The sequence below is a fragment of the Podarcis liolepis genome, assembly GCF_965112155.1.
Source record: "Podarcis liolepis genome assembly, chromosome: 5".
Classification (NCBI taxonomy): Eukaryota; Metazoa; Chordata; class Lepidosauria; order Squamata; family Lacertidae; genus Podarcis; species Podarcis liolepis.
Genome location: NC_139556.1, coordinates 22,548,453 through 22,557,320, shown reverse-complemented (window position 1 = coordinate 22,557,320; position 8,868 = coordinate 22,548,453). Strand labels below are relative to the sequence as shown.

General features: G+C 42.6%; 1 long non-coding RNA gene across 2 annotated transcripts in view; it reads left to right on the top strand.

Moving 5' to 3' along the window:
* Window positions 1-1,517: 1,517 nt before the first annotated feature.
* Window positions 1,518-8,868, top strand: part of LOC310706659 — a 27,902-nt gene continuing 20,551 nt past the window's right edge. Inside the window, exon 1 of one of the 2 annotated variants that reach the window (XR_014526021.1) lies at window positions 1,518-2,198. This is a non-coding gene — a long non-coding RNA (uncharacterized lncRNA). The remainder of the gene's footprint in view (window positions 2,199-8,868) is intronic. The other variant, XR_014526022.1, reaches the window with a different exon arrangement.

The following is an 8,868-nucleotide window of genomic DNA, read 5'->3' as shown; positions in this document are numbered from 1 at the left end:
TGATTAAGGTCTGTGTGGAGATAAACTTTAACCAAAAGTATGCTTTATGGAGATCGAGAAGCAATAAGAGCTTTTGGGAATGGCGCAGCAATTAATTTGGAGTCGCCATCTTGCCAAAGGATTTATAGCCGGGAGGAAGAATGGACTTGTTTTCAGACTGCATTCCTAGTGAATCTCCTCAGAGGTTTTGAGAAAGGAGGCAGATTGGTGAAGATTAATGATGCTAAGACTGTTTTGATGTATGGAAGTGATGTTATATGGAAAATGTCTGGATATGGCTACTGGATAAAAAAAAATATATCCACGCAGGATTACAAACTGTTCTAACCAGCTTGCGGAGATTATCAGAGGTCACAAAGAGAAAGGAAAAATATATGAAAATAACAACAAGAGATGTGGAAAGGACTGGATAGTACTGTGAACATCATAAGGTTAGATTTGTGGACATTAAAACAGCAGTAAGAAGCAAGAAGTTGATTGGATCCCCTTCGGAACTTGAAATATGGGTACCCCCAACAAAAATTTAAAATTCCACTGTGTAATTTGGAATATATGTAATTTGGTTTGATTTGATGTGATTGGTCGGTTAATAAAAAATTATTCTTAAAAAAGAAAGAACGAAAGAAATGCTTCTCCAAAAGTCTCAGGCACTTTTCTTTCCTAGCTCTACTTACCTGAGATTCTGTTACCTGGAGCAACCAGGGATGTAACCTTTTATACATGAAGCATTTCGTCTCACTTTGATTTAGGTTCGATATAAGACAGGCAATAATTAGATCCCTAGCACAGATCTAAAATTACCTCAGTTGACTTCCTGCTTTCTTTCATCAACCGCAAAACAGACCACAAAAAGATGACAATTTCTTTGGTGGTTTTGGTGAGGCTACATTGACAGAATAAACCAAAGTTTGCCAACATCTACTGTGCCATTACCACAACTATTTCCTGTTTTAAGGACAAAAGGAAGTCATGGTGTCTTGTCACACAACACCACTTTGTAGAAAGAGCTGGCAAACGCTTAATTAGTGGCAGCTGCATGCTAAGTCTTCCTGGCCAATAAATTACTAATATACGTTGATCCTGAAAAATATCCTTATTTATGGTCTGAATGATCAATGTAATAATAATAATGATTTTTTTATTTATACCCCGCCTATCTGGCTGGGTTTCCCTAGCCCCTGTGGCCGGCTTACAACATATGCGTGTTTTTAGATGCCCAGCTTCCTAAATAATCTATTCATCTCGGCAGTTATCCATTAGGTTGGATTCAGCATAAATACTCCAGAACCCTGGACAGGATTGTGTTTGCTGTCTTAATTCTCAAAGGGTGCAGACTGAAAGTGTGTCATGGGGGGGGGGGGGAATGAACCTTCCCTGCCCATCCTTGCCTCTTACAACCAATTTTCAAAAGCTTTTTCTCGTGAGGCTCCCTGACCAAAAATGAAGTAAGCCCTATTGGGAGAACAACGGCTTTTAAAAAAGTGGACAGTGAGAAGAGGGTTCATCTCACTCACTCACTCTGAACCCCTCTCCTATTATTATTATTTTGTGGGAGGGACTCTTTTACGTCTGAGGCCTACATTCCCTTCTGAGCAACTTTCCACAGCTAGACATAAAAGTGGACCAAGCAATGAATATCTGTTTTACTTTTGTATACTAGGCTATTTTCTGCATGCAATCACACACACACACACGGTCATCTCTAGTCTAAGCAAGCGAGAGGCATTATTAGAGTTAAAGGACACATTCAAGCCACACAAAAAAAGCTTCAAAGCAGGGGCAGTGAGGCCTGTGGCCTGTGGCCTGGAGACCCATTTGTGTCCTCTGGAGACAGCTGGGAGCCAGATAGGTTTAGAGGGGCAACATCCAGCCCCTGCATCTGAGGCGCCACATCCCTATTACAGAGAACCAGGTGAAGCCAGATGTGGCTCACTGTTGCTGAGTTGGAAAGCCGCGACAACCTCCTTCCCAGTGACTTCACGCGACTCCTCTCCCAAGGGCTCTTTCTTGTGCCGCTCAATCCCATTTTTCAGTCCCCTCCCCTTTTCATTCCACACATATACCCACCCGCTGCCAACTGGAAGTAACTCCTGGACTCTCCTCTCCTCCTACAGGAGTACAGTGAAGTAGTACATAGCAAAGAAAATGGCTCCAAGTTGCAAGAAAGGAGATTCTGACTAAGGAAGAACTTTCTGACGGTAAGAGACGTTTTACAGTGGGACGGCCTCCCTCGGAAGGCGTGGACTCTCCTACTTTGGAGGTTTTCAAGCAGAGGTTGGGTGGCCATAAATATAAATATAAATATAAATATAAATATAAATATAAATATAAATATAAATATAAATATAGGTCAATTAGACAGGTAAAACTTTTGTGGAATTAAGCACTTGTTGCTACTTCCTCTGAGCATTTTTAAAAACACAGTTATGACCTTCCCAACATTTGGAGACAAGCTGTCTGGATAGCCACTGAAAAGAGATAACTAATATAATTTACTCTCACTTTTCAAGTGCTGGTATTTAGATTCTTCTTGTTCACAAGGAATCAAAATGTTCATAGCTTTGAAAAGGAAGATCAGTCCTACATAGGGACAGAGATAGGGATTATTAAGGTTTGATTCTATTGGCCTATTGACACTATAATTATATAGCTCTAAATCCACCTCTCAAGTACCATTTTTTTCTCCACAGCGTGGGGATAATCCCATCATCACAACCTTGTGAATTAGGATAGACTGAGAGGTTCAGTTTTATACTGCTTTAACTCTTTTAGATGCCTCCCCAGGACCTTTTTGGTGAAGTGGCAAAAATGTATGTTACCCAAAATTATGTCTTAAAGGTACCTGTACTTTAATTTCTTTTCAGCAGAGCCAATTGCACTTCTCCAAATGTTGTGATGCAGTTCACCAACCATAAAATGCACACAAAATACACACATATTAGAGTAAAGTGCACTAAAAATGTGCATTGGTGAAAATAGCATACAAAGGTGTGTTGTATTAGGGGAAATTACTTGCAAAGGTGCAAATATTAGGCAACACTGGATTCAAAGACGTGTAAATTAGGAGTAGAAATGTGAGTGAAAATAACATACAAAATGCTGTGTGGTTTTCTTATTTATAAAGTCACAAGCTAATGAGGAAATGGAGAGAAGACTGGAAGAACAAGAAACAGAGAGAAACCAAAACTGACAAATTTGTCCTTCCCTTGAGTTCAGTGGGGCCTACTCCCAAGTGTGTTGCCTGCACATATCAGTGTGCCCAGTCTCAGTAAATACCTCCTCAAAAACTGACTATACATGAGAGACTGTTTGATCCTCCAGCTCCATTCCTGTCTGACGCTTAATGGGGTGGGTGGCAAGGAGGTATGACCGTTTTGTGGCCCTGTCTGCTCTTGCGGATGTGGCAGCCATTTTGTGTTTTGCTAATCACCCCACGGCAGCCATGTTGTGACTGCCGCAAATGACACTTTCTCAAAACTCTAAATATGTCTACTGGCCCAAAAAGGTCAGTGACACCTGGCATATAGGATTGCAGGATAAAGTTGCAAAGCTTTGGACAATTACTTGGGAATCCCATTGAACACGGCAGAACTCCTGAGCTACACTGCTCTTGCAAGTAGCCTGCTTTTCTGAGCGGTTTTAGGCATCTTGGCCACAGGGTCATATTTTCAGAACCAGCTGCTGACTCTGGAACAGGAGCATTAGCTCTAACAGGCTTTTTTAACCTCTGAAGATCACATCTTGGTTTCCATAGGATGAAACACAGCTGCTGCTGTGGGGTCCCCCCCCCTCCATTCATTGGCTATTAACAACCTGCAGTTAATGTAAACTTGGTTCATGTTGTTTTTTAGAACGTAGGCCCCTAAAAAAGTAGCCTGAATTTCATATCAGGCAGTCAACTGGGTTAGAATAATATTGCCGCAGCAGGCCACTGCTGACTAAGAATGCTTTGCTTAGCAGGGCCCCAGGTTGTTCCCATCTCAGTGATGTCATTTGTTATCCTGTGTGTTTTTATCTTAATTATTTGCCTTCTTCTCCTGTTGCCTCCTGCCCCCAACTCCACATTTCTGTGTGTATTGTACCGTCAATCATTCCTGGCAAACTCTGGCAGGCAAGCGTGCTTTTCAGGATAATAAATGAATATATTTTTAATGATATTAACTGGAAATAAGATAATGAAACCAGAGCCCCAGTTCACAAGCAACATTTTCCCTTTGCTCAGTCTGTCTTTGCTTACATCAAACAAGGCAGCAGTCTTGCTCTGGAATGCGGTCGTAACTGTACATGCTTGGAAGTAAGCCCAAGACCCTCTGAGAGATCTCTGGGGCCCTGCTCCTCCTTTGCTGTTTCTGCCTCTTTACTCGCCCTCTCAAGCATGTGAGTAGTGAACAGAACAAGGAGAAAGAGCAGATGCTCCTGCTTCCCTTTGTATATTCTTTTGGATAGTGATGCAGATGGGCCTGGCCCTACCATTAGGCAAAGTGAGGCAACTGCCTTAGGTGACACATTATGTAGGGGATGGGGGGGGGCAGCAGTTCCTGCCTGTTTCTCCTAGGCCTTGCCTGCTATTGCTGTGTTGCCAATAGGGATTGGGGAGAAATTTAATTCAGTTCACATTAAAACATGAATCTATCAAATTCATACTTTCTGAAGCACAGCCATCCTTAGAAATTCATGCTCATCTGAATTTTGTGGTGCAGTTTTTCAACCAATGTTTACAAAAAGTGTGCACAAAAATGAGTATCTCAGTGAAAATGCATTAATTTAGCAAAATCTCTTGTAAAAAGATGTACATTAGTCAAACAACATACCAAAATGTGTTTCTCACACTAAAATGTTGATCCTTTTGATGAGGGGGGATTCTTTAAAAATTTGCAAATTTCTGCAGAAATTTGGAGAGCTGAATTTAAGGTGGGGGGGGGATGAGAATCTGGCAGACCTGAAATTGGCAGATCCTTCTATCTCTAGTTACCAAATAGCTTGCCTTTGGCCACCTAGTCTGGCCTGCTGCCCCAGATATCTCATAGGTCTCTCATAGACTCATAGAGTTGGAAGGGACCCTGAGGATCATATAGTCCAACCCGCTGCAATGCAGCTGTCCCTTAAAGGGATTGAAGCTGTAACCTTGGTGCTGTCAGCATCACAATCGAATGCAGAGGAGGGTTCTATCCTTTCATTAGTGCTCAGCCCAGCCAGCTTGTTTATGTGGAATGGGAATGGGGCACCAGCTTGTCCCTTGCTTTAGGCAGTAAAATGGCCAGCCCTGGGTGCAGATTGGTCCCACGACGGGAGTGTAAGCAAATGAGCATGTGAGACTGTGGCAAAGAGATGGGCCCATTGAGCAAGGTGCATTTATTACAGTGCATGTACAGCCACAGTGCAAAAGCCATTCATGTTTTTTAAAGCACTCAGTCTAGATAGGAGATTGTTTTTAACTCTTCCTGGTATGTTGTCCAACTCTTTTTTCTAACACCGGGTCCCTTTCTGATATTTTCCTGCCTCAGAAATGTCTGTCCTGTATTTCTCCACAAAATGTTTTCCTGCAGTACTCTCCACAGTCCCATTACTGGTCCCTGTCTTCTGAAGATTTGTTGCCACGGCAATTCTTCCTTCATAAGGCCACTTTGAGCAGACAAGCAAATTACTAGCTGCCCAGGTCCAACAAATTGCTGATTTAATGATTGAACTGAATGTTCTTTGGTTCATGGCTTCTATTGAAATATCCTCAGCACACATGCTTATTTTGCATTCTATGTCCTCAATTGCTATGCCTTTTGCAAATTTGTAGTATTATTATTGTTTTAAAATAAAATTGTCATGTTATTGTTTTCTCCAAACTGGCTGGGAGGGTATAAAATAAAGCCTTCGTGTCACATGTAATCAGTGTTGAAATCATACACTGATAAGAAAAGTATAAACATATTTTGAACAAGACCAAATCAATTTCCATGAATTTTGCAAAAACACCAAATACCCCACTGGTTATATAATGCTGCTGTTTATCACCCAGGAGTGAGCTCATCATTCCAATTAAAGGAAACATCTTGTTTTGCTCTGCTATGTTCCACTACAACTGCTTAAATGCACACGTGAACAGTATTTTCCACAGCTCAGAAGCATTGTGATTTCATAAGGCTTGGACAGAATAAGATGCTCTGGACTGGGTCTTCCTGGACCAAAGATGATGAAGGCATTTCAAGTTTGTTCTTCATTTCTTAAAATATACATGTTTAAAAACACACCATAAGCTTTCAGTCCTTTCTAGCCCCCAAATTACATGACGGACAATCAGCCACCCCCTCAGGGTTCCAAAGAAATAGCCTAAGTTACTCTACTAATGCCAAACTTGCAACAAATAAGCATGTAAATACAAGAAAAAGGGGAGTGCACATCAGATACATAAAGAGGAGGCAGGAAAGAGATGGTAGTGGAAGCAAAACGTAATTATCGGCATATGGCCAAACAAGGCATTGCAAGGGAAACACAGAATTCCCAGCCCCATATTTCTTTCCCAACACTAATGAAGAGGCTGGGGGCATATTAGCAAAGAAGGATTTGATGAGCAAAATGAGGGTGCTGAACTCTTTACCACAACTGCTTATTCTTCCCTGCAAATGCCCTTCTTGGTCCCGTGGAAGTGAGCATCACTAAGAAAATAATGGGCTCAGGGCAGGGTACCTGCAAGGGGAAATCGGCAGGCATGGAAAGGGTTAACTACCTCCACCCTAATTCCTTCGTTCCTTCACCCACTTGCTGGTCCTTTTCTGTAAGTGCCTACACATTCCTATTATCTCGACAAACACAGGATTGGGATTGCACATGTGCCCAAGTAATGTCTGCAGGTTGACTCATAGTTTCCTTCCAGAGACTGTCGCTATTTTTTAGCGGGATCCATCCCAGTTGCACAATTAAAGCTGATTTGGAGCTCTTGTGAAACAAGCCCGTTTCCCGGTGTGGATGGGTGGGGGGAATTGACATTTTGCAATAAGGGAAATGCACTGGAAAATGTTAGGATAATTTGTGTGGCAACGTCATCTAACCTCCCCAAACAAATCAGAATGAATGCTCACTAAACAGCCAACATTGTCTAACCTCCCTGCAAACCAATCGGAATGAATGTTCAATAAAGAAGTCATCTGTAGGAACCCATAGACAGACAACTAAAAAGGTGTAGGGCTGCCTGTCTCCAGGTAGACAATTTGGCCTTTAAGGACTGAGCCTAAGGGCTCCAGAACCACTTGGGGCAGAGGAAGTGGAGGCATAACCAGTAAGAGTAAGAGAAGAGAAGAGTATATGGATAGAGAAACTGCCACCAAGTCCTTTGTGTCATCACAGGGGGCTGTGAGACTTATACACAGAGCAAAAACATGATGAGGGCATTGGCACTTCATTAGGGGCGCTGGATCAGGACCTTTCCAGTCTTTCCAGCCTTTGGTGCTAGTCCTGCTTGGGTGTTTACCTATGACCAAATAAAACCACAGCCTCATACGAAACAGGAATATTCACTGGAAGCCTCAAATACCGAAGTCCTCTTTCTACGGTTATTAAATTCATTCCTTCACCATGTTCAGCCATTGGAAGCAACTCACTTTGCAGACACCAATACATAATCCACAGAATTTCAATAAATGCAAACCAACAATGTGTGTTAGGCTGCCATCCTAACCCCACATACCTGGGAGTAAGTGCCCCTGAATTCAATAGGACTTACTTGGTTAGGATGGCACTACTGAGGAAATATCTACTGCTCTCTGCTGGCAAATGGAGGGGATTGAGTTTTAGCAGCTGTTGTGTGAAGGCCTTTCCAGACTTTCTAGGCATGATAAATGGGCTGCTGTTGTCCATTTGGGGCTTACAGTCCAGATGTCTTCCTTTAAATTTGCATGGTGGTATTGGTAGCACTGAATGCTCTGTTTTGTTTATTAAGCTAGGAACATTTTATTCTTCCCCCAAATGTTGTATTCTTCCCCAAGCTTAGTGTTGTGGTGGTGCTGTGAAATGTGGCTCCCTGTCATGGGAAACTTTTAACTATGCCCAGAAGTGAGACAGCTCCCTGATCTATGTTTGTATATTAAAATATTAATTTTTATATTCATTTGATACCCCACCCTTCCTCCTGAAGGAGCCCAGGGCTACAAACACACAAGAGATTAGACAATCAATGCATGTTTAAGCTGTTGGAAAAAGAGGCAGAGGGCATTTGTGCCCTTTTAGTTAATGCACATCTCCTCCCTCAAATAATCCTGACTCTGGTTTGTTAAGGGTTGCTAGGAATTGTAAGGAGTAAACTACAGTACCCAGAATTATTTGGGGTAGGGTGGGAAAACATGCTTCAAATGTGTTTGAATGGTATTGTGTATGTGTACCCAACTTTATCGGGACACGGGTGGCACTGTGGGTTAAACCACAGAACCTAGGACTTGCCGATCAGAAGGTCGGCGATTCGAATCCCCGCAACGGGGTGAGCTCCCATTGCTTGGTCCCTGCTCCTGTGCATAGGTACTGCTCCAGCAAGAAGGTAAACGGTGTTTCCATGTGCTGCTCTGGTTCGCCAGAAGCGGCTTAGTCATGCTGGCCACATGACCCGAAAGCTGTATGCTGGCTCCCTCGGCCAAAAAGCGAGATGCGTGCTGCAACCTGAGTCGGCCACGACTGGACCTAATGGTCAGGGGTCCCTTTACCCTTTACCTTTACCCAATTTTATACTACCAGATTACCCAAGCAAATGGCTTTCATTGGCTAACTACTCTCAGGAAAAGTTTCTCACATCTTACACCATTAGGCTGCTGGTCCATCTGCCAACTGAATACTGCTCTCCAAGACTTCTGCCCCAACCATAGTTGAGAGATGGAGAAACACTGAGGATAA